At 41.8% G+C, this 12,888-nt stretch overlaps 1 pseudogene; it reads right to left on the bottom strand.

Annotated features, from left to right (window-relative positions):
* Positions 1 to 6,339: 6,339 nt before the first annotated feature.
* On the bottom strand, positions 6,340 to 6,427 carry LOC129405283 (U6 spliceosomal RNA; annotated as a pseudogene).
* Positions 6,428 to 12,888: the final 6,461 nt, after the last annotated feature.

Raw genomic sequence — 12,888 nt, 5'->3', positions numbered from 1 at the left:
GCAGCATTCTGTTGCCAAAAATACTTCTAGAGAACTCAGCAGGTCAGTTCTCAGTTCCGGGAGAAGTTGGAGAATAAAATCTACTCTGACAGGGCCAGGTCTAAATAGAGACTCATTAGGACCTTTTCCGCTTAATGAACAGTCAGCAGTTCACACCATGCTTTTTGTCTACCTCGAGTACTTCCTTTACTTCACTTCACCATCGCACTCAAAATTAGGGGCACTGTTATCAAAAAACACCTGAAGATTCCTATTGAAAAAGCATCAGGACTATGAGACTGTTTCCCTGTCTCTTACAGCTGTTAAATGGCAGAAGCAGGACTTGGACACATGGTAAGAAAGAAGTGTACCAGTTCAAGCTGCTCTGGAAAGACACCGTGGACCCGGTGCCTGTACAAATAAGTTCTGACAAGCCAGGGAAGTCTGATGTCAAGCTTAGCCTTGTGGATCACAGGCCTTCTCTGTGTTCTTCATGGCAGGAAAAGAAAGGGTACTAATATCATTGTGAGATCTCCACACCCCCCCCCGTTATCTAATCACCTCTTAGAGCCCCCACCTCCTCATACTACATCCTTGAAAGATGGGGTTTCAGCATATGAATCGTGCAGAGGGCACAGACATGAGCCTCCAACAACCAGTTATCTTCATACCCAAAGGGCCCACTTAACCCCCCAGGCTACAACACTTTGTAACCAAGCACTCCCCTATTCCAGGTCCTATTCCAAATAATGTCTCTCATTTCATTTTTACAGCCTCAAGAAGGGCAGTAATTCATAGTAAGAATGACTGGATGCTGTGGATAGAGACACAATTCTGCAAGTAGTAAGGTCAAAGAAGGAAATCACATACAAAGGAGCACCCCTCAGATTTACAGCAGACCTATCAGAGGAAACCCTCCGAGCTCGAAGACAATGGTGGAACATAGTGAAAAAACTCAACGAAATGAACGCCTCACCAAGAATACTTTATCCGGCTAAACTCTCACTCAAACTCGAAGGAACCAACACTATTTCTTGGATAAACAACAGCTCAGAAATTTCATAGATTCAAAACCAAACTTAAAAGAAGAACTAAAGGGGCTATTGTAAGTCAAGGAAGAACCCCACAAGAACAGCAAACCCCACAAAAAGATGACAAAAAACTCCATGACAATAATCTTTTTCAATGTCAATGGTCTAAATGCACCAATTAAGAGACACAGATTGGCAAAATGGATTCGGAACTAAACCCAACATTCTGCTGCCTGCAAGAAACACACCTGAACAGTCAGAGCAAACACAGACTCAAAGTCAAAGGGTGGAAAACAATTCTGCAAGCAAACAACTCCCTCAAAAAAGCTGGGGTGGCAACACTAGTATCTGACAACATAGATTTCAGGTTGAAAAAGATTAGAAGGGACAGCGAAGGTCACTTCCTATTTATCAAGGGATATGTGCAACAGGAAGAAATCACACTCTTAAACATATATGCACCTAATGAGAGACCAGCTAAATACTTAAAACAACTCCTAACAGACTTTAAGGAGGACATCGCTAACAGCACAATAATAGTCAGAGACTTCAACACTGCCTTATCACCTCTGGATAGATCGACAAGAACAAAACTCAGCAAGGAAACATGGACTCTGAAGGAAGAAATAGAAGAGAGAGGCCTAATAGACCTAAACAGGGCTTTCCACCCCCAAAAGAAAGAATACACATTCCTTTCCAGTGCACACGGAACCTTTTCCAAAATAGACCATGTACTGAGCCACAAAACATACCTCAATAAAATCAGAAAAATAGAAATTGTATCAACTATCTTCTCAGACCACGATGCGCTGAAGATAGAAGCTAATCACACACAGACGCAAAGAATCAAAACAAACACCTGGAAATTAAACAGCTCAGTGTTGAACAATGAGTGAGTCAGAAAGGAAATCAAGGAAGAAATAAAGAGATACCTCGAAACAAATGAGAATGAAGACACGAGCTACCAAAACCTATGGGACACAGCTAAAGCTGTGTTAAGGGGAAAATTTATAGCTCTGCAAGCATTCCTTAGGAAGGAAGACAGGGCCTACATAGATAGTTTGACTTCACAGCTCAAGGCCTTAAAAAAGGACCAGAAAAAGGAACCCAAACCAGACCAAAGGAAAGAAATAATAAAAATTAGAGCAGAAATTAACCACATGGAAACCCAGAAAACAATCCAAAAGGTCAATGAAACCAAGAGCTGGTTCTTTGAGAAAATAAACAAGACTGATAAACCACTAGCAAGACTCACAAAGAAAGAGAGAGAGAGAGAGAGAGAGAGAGAACCCTAATAAACCAAATCAGGAATGAAAAGGGGGACATTACAACAGAAACCAACAAAATTCAAAATATCGTCAGAGACTACTTTGAAAGTCTATATGCCATGAAACAAGAGAACCTAAAAGAAATGGATGAATTCCTTGATTCCTACAATCTCCCAAGACTGAACCAAGAAGAGTTGGAATTCCTGAATAGACCCATTAATATCAAGGAAATTGAAACTGTAATCAAAAATCTCCCCCAAAACAAAAGCCCAGGTCCAGATGGATTCACTGGCGAATTCTTCCAAACATTTAAAGAAGATCTGTTGCCAGTTCTCCTCAAGCTTTACCAGGAAATTGAAAAAACAGGAACTCTCCCAAACAGTTTCTATGAAGCACACATCTCCCTAATGCCAAAAGCAAACAAAGACACCACTGAGAAAGAAAATTATAGACCAATATCCCTGATGAACACGAATGCAAAGATCCTCAACAAAATATTAGCAAATAGGATCCAACAACTCATCAAAAAGATCATACACCATGACCAAGTGGGATTCATCCCGGGGATGCAAGGATGGTTTAACATTCAGAAATCAATCAACATAATCCATAATATCAACAAAAGTAAAGATAAAAACCATATGATCATATCAATAGATGCAGAGAAAGCATTTGACAAGATTCAACACCCATCCATGATGAAAACCCTCACCAAAATGGGTGTTGGAGGAACTTTCCTCAAGATAGTCAAAGCCAACTACCACAAGCCTACTGCAAGCATTATCCTCAATGGGGAAAAACTAAGGGCCTTTCCTCTAAGATCAGGCATAAGACAAGGATGCCCAGTCTCACCACTTCTCTTCAATATAGTACTGGAAGTACTTGCACTAGCTGTTAGACAAGAAAAAGAGATAAGGGCATCCAGATAGGAAAGGAAGAAATCAAACTATCACTATTCGCAGACGATATCATACTATATCTAGAGAAGCCTAGAAACAATAGACTTATACAGTAAAGTTGCAGGCTATAAAATCAATACCCAAAAATCCATGGCCTTCCTATATGCAAACAATGAGACAGAGGAAAGGGACATGAAAAAAGCAATCCCATTCACAATCATGCCCCAGAAAATCAAGTACCTCGGAATCAGCTTAACCAAGGAAGTAAAATACCTCTACAAAGAAAACAATAAAACGCTACTCCATGAAATAAAAGAGGACATGAGGAAATAAAAACATATCCCCTGCTCATGGATAGGGAGAATCAACATTGTCAAAATGGCAATACTCCCCAAAGCATTATACAGATTCAACGCGATCCCTATAAGGATACCCATGACATTCTTCAAAGAAATGGATCAAGCAATCCTAAAATTCATATGGAACAACAAACACCCACGGATAACTAAAACAATTCTTGGGAAAAAGACGATGGGAGGCTGTAGGATAACATAGCCTCAGGTAGTTTAGGTTTATTGGGTTACTCCCGTCACAGTGCTCCCATTCCTCTTTGTTTATTTGTAGCTTCTTTCTTAGTGTTCTGTTGACTTGTAAATATTGTTTTTCTCTTCTCCTTGAATCCTTTGCATAGTTTATTCAGAGCCATGTCCTTTTTGTATGGATACAAAAGGAAGACTTAGCAAATGCTATGCTTTTGTAACCTGGGAGTCATTTGACTATATATGATATTTTCCTCTTGGGCATCTGTTCTCTCGACCTAAGCCTCAGCTGCCCTTACTTCCTAGCACCCCCAAAAGCAGGGTCCCGACAAGGGACGAGACGGACCCAGGGCAAGCGGTGAGTTGTGTGCTACCCTGGCATCAAGATGGGCCTGGCCAAAGTGCCTAATGCTTAACTATAAGTTAAGAGCTTGATCATAGATAAATGTTGTCATGATCCAAACAGTGATAACTAGATTTGGACCCTGCTAGGGTTAGGAATGATTAATCTGGCCTGAGTGCTGTAGTCTGAGTCTGTGGCAAGATGTTGCCAGGAGAGCTGCCTTGCAAGCCTCAATGTATCTCTTAATGTGTCCATACAAAAATAACTAGTATTAATATGTCAGTAAGTGTTTGGACTAAGGAAAGGAGAAAAACACCTTAAGAGTCAGGAAGGGCTTTGGAATGCCCTTAGGTAGTATTGCCTTTGAACCTGACAGCCCTTAGCAAGGGCTTTCTTATGCTGATTTTGCTACCTTAGGGGCAAGGGCAAGAGAGGAAAAAGGGAGGAGAGAGATGAGAGAGAGGCTGCAGTAGATCCAGAGAGAGGATGGAGCTGGGAGTGTTGGAGATGAGAAAGATGGAAGATTGAATAAACGGTAACTAATCAGCAACCAGCTTGGTCCTCGTCCTTCCGTCGCCCGCCCTTGACCAACGCCGTCCCGATCCAGCCCATACACAGCAGTTCCAGAGCACCAAACGCGGGCGGTGAGACAGAGCCGCCTGAAGAGCCCCTGAGTGCACACGCCCCTCGGCGTGTCTTAGTTTTTTACAGGAGGCATCACCTTCCCAACTTTAAACTTTACTACAAAGCGGTAACAATTAAAACAGCATGGTACTGGAACAAAGGCAGAGCCGCAGACCAATGTAACAGGGTGAAATATCCCTACACACAACCCCAAATGTATGATCATCTAATCTTTGATAAAGGGGCAAGAAATGTGAAGTGGAGCAAGGAAAGCCTCTTTAACAAATGGTGCTGGCACAACTGGACAACCACATGCAAAAGAATGGGCTTAGCACTCTACCTAACACCATGCCTCTGTGGCAGGGTATTCCCTTTTGTTCTCTCTCTCAAATTGGGTATTGTGGTTTGCAATACGGGTATTGAGTGGCCATTGTGTTCAGTCTCTAGTCTACTTTCAGCACGCATCACCATGGGGTTGGAGGGTGATGTGTGCTGAAAGTAGACTAGAGACTGAACACAATGGCCACTCAATACCCATATTGCAAACCACAATACCCAATTGGAAAGAGAGAACAAAAGGGAATACCCTGCCACAGAGGCAGGGTGGGGTGAGGGGAGATGGGATTGGGGGTGGGAGGGATGCTGCGTTTATTGATGGTGAATAGACACTGGTGAAGGGATGGGTTCTCGAACATTGTATGAGGGAAACATGAGCACGAAAATGTATAAATCTGTAACTGTACCCTCACGGTGATTCACTAATTTAAAAATAAATTAATTTTAAAAATAAGGGCAGTAATATTGCCATTCCCATTTTACAGACGAAGAAACCCAAGCCATAAAATCTTAGATGCTTTTTCCAAGGTGATAGGGCTAACAGGGGGCATTGTCGTCCATATCTCAGATTTTCAGTATCCCAATTATTGGTTTTTTTATTTTATTGGTTCACCATGAGATATAGTTACAAGCTTTAATGTTTGAGTTACAATCACACAATGATCAAACACCCAAACCTCCACCAGTACACATTCCCCACCACCAATATCCCCAGTATACACCCACTTTTCCCACCCTCCCATTGCCTCCATGGCAGACAATATTCCCCATACTCTCTCTCTACTTTTGGGCATTGTGGTTTTCAATGCAGATACTGAGGTTATCATGTTTGGTCCTTTATCTACTTTCAGCACATATCTCCCATCCGGACCAATTCCTCCAACCATCGTTTTCTTGGTGATCCCTTCTCTATTCCAGCTGTCCTCTCCCCACACGCTCATGAGGCAGGCTTCCAACTATGGAGCAATCTTTCTGACCCTTATATCTACTGTCCTTGGGTGTCAGTCTCATGTTATGTTATTTTATACTCCATAAATGAGTGCAATCCTTCTACATCTGTCCCTCTCTTTCTGACTCATTCACATAGCATGATACTCTCCATGTCTATCCACTTATAAGCAAATTTCATGACTTAATCTCTCCTAATAACTGCATAGTATTCCATTGTGTAGATGTACCAAAGTTTCTTTAACCAGTCGTCTACTCTGAGGCACTTGGGTTGTTTCCAGATTTTGGCTATTGTGAAGAGTGCTGCAATGATCACATAGGTACAGATGTCATTTCTACTGTGCTTTTTTGCACCCTCAAGGTTTATTCCCAACAAATATGGAACACTTCATGAATTTACATGTCATCTTTGCGCAGGGGCCATGCTAATCTTCTCTGTATGTGCTACCGAAGCAAGCACCCCAATTATATTTAATCAGGTAGAGGGCCAGTGTTTCTTTTAGCCCTGATGCTGTTCAGTTCCTCTGGCCACAAGTGCCTGGGGGCTGTGATCTGGTCCTTGAATTAGACTAGAAGGCCAGATGCCAGAGAACCAGCGAGCAGGGTTTGGGTAGGGTATGACCTTTTGCACATGCTAATTGACTTTAGTGACATCTAAGTGATGGGCTGTAAATCAGAAGGTGCTCAGTCCTGTCGTGAGCCTTAGCATTCCATCCAATTCATCAAGACACACACGCATAAATCCCATAAAGGCAGTGGCAGGTACTGTCCTTTAGATTTCCAATTAAAGGGCCCGAACTTTGTTCATTTAACAGTAGGGAGGCTGAGGTTTACTATAGTAATAAGCAATCAGGGAGATGCTCACAGGAACTCCTTGTGCTGAAGTGACTCTGTGATTTTCTGTCCCGTGTAGAATGGAGCAGTTCAGGAGGAAATTCAGGCAGATGGGTCTGAAAGGGATGGGACATGCTTCAGTGGAGAGGTCACCGATACAGGGAGACCATGGCATTAACATCTGCAAAGGGGATGTGTGAGGATGGGATTGAGCACTCATCAGTGGTACTTAAGACTTAAGACAACACTGTAACACCATGAGGTTTCCTCAGCACTCAGTGCAAAACTTTTGATGCCATATGGTCAGTGTTGCATTTTTTTGTTTTTTTGGAGTTTTTTTTAAAAAAATGTTATTAAAGAGCCATGATTTACAAAGTCACTGATACTTGAATTTTAGACATCCAACAATTCAACACCAGTGTCAACTTTCCTCCACCAGTGTCCCTAGATTCCCTCCACACCTCAATCCTCACTTCATCCCCTCCTGTCAACTTGACAGACACATTACAAAGTTTCAGTGGTTGCTGCTTAGATTGCAGGTTATCAGCTTTGTTGAATCTGTGTTTTGGCTATCTGGCCATACCACTCACTCATATCACTAGTATAACTGAAGCCCAGAAGCCTATTCACCCATTACTTCTCATTCTCTTCCTCCCCACCCCACCCCCCGCCACTTGATTTCTATCCTTCTCTGTCCATCTAATCTCTAAGCACTCGGGTCAAGGGTGATCTAAGCATCACCTATACTACAATACATTTCCTCATCCAGTATTCTATATTCCATATAAGTTAGATTGTTCTGTGTTTGTCTTTCTTCCTTTGATTTTTTTGGTATCCTATATTGAAGAAATCAATTATCTAAGTTAATCAGGGGGCAGCAGCCCTGTAGCTAATGAGTTTCCATTATATGTTTTTATGTGGTTTACTCCACATATCTGAGCAATAGTTTTAATCACAAGGAAAGCAGAAATAGAAATGTCAATGGCAAGGTTTTATATGCATACATATACAACATTTATGCATATGTCTACATATATGCATTTACATAAATATACATATACATGTGCATTTACATGTACATGCCCATACTCATGCATATACATACACATATGTGTGTATATACATATATGCTCATACATATATACATGCCCATACATATACACATGCAGATTCATACACAAGGATCTGCTCATGTACAGAAATTGCTTGGGCTTTATTCCAGTTGTTGCATTTTCTTCTTCGAATGACAAAGTGGGATGTCTGCAGACTCCATTCCTCTTCCTACTTATTCTCTTATAATCTCTGACCCTTATCAAGGTAAGAAAATATAAAAGATTACTAGAAAAAAGATAGGATAAACTGGCATAATAGCCAGAGTCAATATAAGTTTCAAAAAAAAATAAAGGTTTATGAGTCTTGTAAGCACCATAGTCTTAAGCTGGGCCTGATGGAGCCATTCAATTCATACCAATAAGGCTGAAAGACTCCAGTCTACATCCCAGCCCTTCTCCCAAGCCCCTTATCACTGAAATAAAATGAATGAGACTTGGTGTCTGGAGATGAGTGAAATGAGGCAAGAAATGAAGGGGATCTTAGAAGAGGAGAGCAAAACAGAGAGAAAGCAAAAGAAAAAGACTTATTTGTATTTACCGGGGGCCAGAGAGGTGAGGTTTATCAGAGACACAGCTATAAAAGCAAAGGGTTGCTTATACTATTCTCTGACCTCCATGTACTTGTCAGTAGTTTAACAATAGGAATTTCTATTTGTTATGGACTACACCTTTTGAACATCCTCCCCAACATTAATGTAGTCATTAATGCACTGCACTAATAGAACCAATCTCATTACAGACACCATAAACTTCCCCAAAGCTTCCCATAATCCTCTTGGGTTTTAAAGAACTGCTCTAATCCACTGCTTTGGTCCAAAGAATGACTTGCTCCTTCTGATGCCATTTCTATCCTAACTGGGCAGAAGTCTTGAGAGAACCTTTTACCTATGCTTAGGAGGTCATAAAACCTCCTGTAGTAGGTTAAATCTGAGTTGTGTCCTCAGAGACAAAGTAATTATTGATAATAACAAAATTAGAACAATAGTACGTGCCAAGGTCTTATGGTAAGAGTTTCCCACTGTGTTTAAGAGCTGTAATAATTCAATGTGGACATGGGTAGACATGTAAATATAAGAGACCAAGTCATAATATTTTTAAATTTGTTAGTTGAGGAGTATATCTATTATCCATGTAGTACTAGATAGTAATTGAAGGGCTGGAAGCCAAGAAGAGACCAGGTCAGATAGGTGTTTTAGAGTGATTGCTCTGTAGTTTATAGCAGAGAAGGTTGAAAAAAGAAAGCTGAAAGGAGGACATAGGTATGACATGAGTAAATGAGGAGAGTTTCCCAACCCCAGGTGATAGTATCTAGAAATGAGAGAGAAGCAGGGAACTGAAGAAGGCATTCACAGATTTATGCAGATAGCATAAAAGAGCAGATAGCACTTTGGTGTGGGGTGTTGCCTTTCTGTGAGCTAAGAATCATATGTGTAGGAAGGACATGCATGTTAGGAATGACTGAGGGGTACCACATTGACATACTCTAGAAGAATTCAAAGATGGTCCTGGTAAACTTGGGGTTTAGAAGATTAAATTTCAGTGTCTAAACTAAAAGCATGGAATTAGTTAAACTCAACTGAAAAGGAAAACACGTAGACTAGATGAATGCTGAGACATAGGGTCTGGGTTAAAAAGGGTCTCTTGACAACCTGTCTACAAGTATTCTTATACATTTGAATAAATACAGTCTTTTGAGAAAGGTACTGATCTTAACAGGAGAAATGGCTTATGGTGTCAAACCATAAACAGCTTAATAGCCAAGTGTCAGCTTTAATTTGTCCAGTAGACAAATACAAATGCCTATGGGGAATCCTAGGTCCTGTGATTGGGTTTGGTTTACCCAGATTTTTTTTCTATATGTTCTCATGATTTGAAGCCAAGATTAAATAAACGAAGGAGGTTATAGGAACGAACAACACATAGAAGTAAAGAAGGTGACATTTGATGGGGGTGTCGCCAAGTGCTTCACAGGATATCAAAATCATCTACAGAAACTCAGGCTGGGGATTCTATAGCTCTCTTGCACCCTGAGGCCCTGGGAGAAACAGCCCCCAAGTCGGCACCCTGCTGGCTCGGGCTCTTCAAGACCCCTATCCTCACTTTGCCGCCACTGCCAGTCATCTTCAGCGCCGCCCTAACTCACCCCTCCTGCCCAGGTAACTGGAGATTCTATACCTGATAGCAATTGTCACTATTTTTTTGTAATTAAAAATATATGACTCAGTGGTGCTTGAACCTTTTGTAATGTCACCCTAATCTATACTGAGCTGGTCCCTGTAAGGAAGCCTCACAATATTAATGTTAGTATGAAAAGCATAAAATTCCAAAGGCGGGATTTCTATTCTTATCTATGCAATTATCTGGGACACCCCAACTCTGCAAGTTTAAGTCTCAGCACCAAGCCTCCAGAAGAAAGGATTCTTAAAGGTGGACAAATCTTCCAAGAAGTTGTAACATTTTTTTGCTGTAAAATGTGAGTCAGACAGGAGACGTAATGGATTACTTCTAAAGGTCAAATTCCTGCTGTGTGGGAGTAGGGAAATGGTTTGTGGTGGATGTCCAAACTATCCAACAAGAACCTTCAGTTGGGCAGGGAGGATGCCCCAGTTCAAAGAGAGTCTAGATTAAGACTTGGGACACCTTAAAGGACAGACAGGGACTGGGAAAAACACTAGAAGAGATCCTCTCAAAGGCCCCTCTCAAACAGAAATTTCAAGACCTTCTGTTACCAAAATAGATTCTACTGTAGATTTATCTTAAAACAGAAAAAAAAGAAAATGTATTATTATATACACAAGATGAATCCCCTCTCTAGGACAACAGTTCCAAAGCCTGTGTCCCAAATCCTGCAGGATCTGGTATTCTTACTACTCAAGCAGGAAGAGGAGCCAAATGTCCTAACTTGCTCTCTGGAACAGGTCAGTTCTAACCCTGACCCCACCATTTGGCATCCCAGCCTCTCTCCTGGGACTGCTTTCTCATATATAATGGACTCAGGAACTTTCAGCACAAAGGGTTTCCATATCAATGAAAACAGTAAGAACAGTGTAGTGACCAACTCAGGACTACAGTTAATATTAGAGATTTCCAGTATAATTTTGATTATCAACTTTCTCCTTAGTTCCATCTTCATAGGGAAATGACCTGTGGGTAGCGAAAGGCATCACTGACCCATTTTTAGCCATTTCTTAAACAGGGAATGGAGGAAGGTCTGCTAGTCCAAGGTGTCTGATGAGTGTTTCTGTGTATTAAAACAAGAAACAGAAACCAATGAGCATTTCAAACAGAACTTGTTGGTTTTCTTTAACTGATCATTGGTTGGATGTGATAGCACAGCAGGTAGGGCATTTGCCTTGCACAGGTCTGACCCAGGTTCGATTCTTCCGTCCCTCTTGGAGAGCCCAGCAAGCTACCGAGAGTATCCTGCTCGCATGGCAGAGCATGGCAAGCTCCCATGGCGTATTCGATATGCCAAATACAGTAACAACAAGTCTCACAATGGAGACGAGACTGGTGCCCGCTAGAGCAAACTGATGAACAATGGGACGACAGTGACAGTGACAGTGACAGATCATTGATTGACACGGTGACAGAGCTTCTGAGGTTTAGTTTCACACCTCTACATGTGTGCAGTTGTCATCACTCCCACCACCAAAGTTTGAATGTCATAAGAAAGACCCCTTTGATCACTCCTCCCACTCTATCCCCATTTCTCTCCAAAACCATAACAGGGAGTTTATGGTTTGAGGTTAAGGGACACGCTCAGTCAGTACTCAGGGGTCAATCTCCTGGCAGTGCTAGGGGGAATCTTGTGTTGCCAAGGAACAGAGCCAGTTTTCCTCCACGGTAAGCATGTACTCCTGCCCTTTGAGCTGTTTCCTTGACCCACTTACCATAGTTTTTACCAAGTCTAAAAGTTAGTTTTGTTGTTTCTGGCCAGTTTGTTTTGATCTAAGGAATTAATATTCCACACATGAGTGAAGTAATCTAGTCATTTTCTTTCACATCTTTACTTAATTCATGTAGCATAATCCTTCACTACCCATATGCTTTAGCACCATTGTATCTTTTTAATGACATTAATATTCCATTGAGTATACATCACTGCTTCTTTAGCTATTCATCTGTAGATGGGTATTTAGGTTGATTCTGTGTTTTATCTATTGTTACTAATGCTTTTATAAACACAGAAGATAAAATATCCCTTCAGATTAGAGTAAAATATCAGAGTTTAATGCCATAAAATGGTCACCACACATGATAAATCTGAAAAGCTAAAGGAGAGCCAGTTAGTCAATTCAGAGAGTAGATGCATGGAGACCATCACCGTCCCCAGTCCAGATTCCAAAGAAAGAGTTGGATTATCAGATACAAGGTCATCACAACACAGATGCCCGTGGGGCCCTGCCTATGGGTGCCAATGAATGGAGAAGACCAACTTCTCCTGAAGACACCATTTAATTTAGAGAAGTCCCCTACCCCCTTCCTATACGTCTCAGGAGTACATCTCGGGTTATAAAATCAGCTGGGGGATTTCATAACCCTGGAGTCACCTGACCCCCTCTCAGCAGCCCTGCTTAGAGAAGTGGGGAAATCGACATGGGAGTAACAGGAAATTGACATGAGCCAACCTTCAGCAAATCTGGACCCTGAGTCTGGGCAGCAACTTGAACAATCTCTGCTTCTGTTGACCCTGGTGCTATTTGGCAGCGAGAAGAGAAGGTCACTATTCCTCCCTGTGTTCCTGAGGAAGGGGCTCACCCGGCCCTTGTCTGGCAGTCCAGTTGGGCAGCTGTGGGAGAGAAGCAGCTGTCAGCATGTTCCAGCCCTTTCCAGAAAGACCCTCATTCAGGGCATCTCGGGTCTCCTCTGCAGAACTGCCTGGCAGAGATACTTCCCCATCCCGAGGCACAACCAGGAGAGGCTGTGCCGATCACACAGCTTCTCCGGCCCTGGAGTTATTTTTGTATCTCAT

Source organism: Sorex araneus, chromosome 5, assembly GCF_027595985.1.
Source record: "Sorex araneus isolate mSorAra2 chromosome 5, mSorAra2.pri, whole genome shotgun sequence".
In the NCBI taxonomy this organism is placed as follows: Eukaryota; Metazoa; Chordata; class Mammalia; order Eulipotyphla; family Soricidae; genus Sorex; species Sorex araneus.
This window is presented reverse-complemented; position numbering and strand designations above follow the sequence as displayed.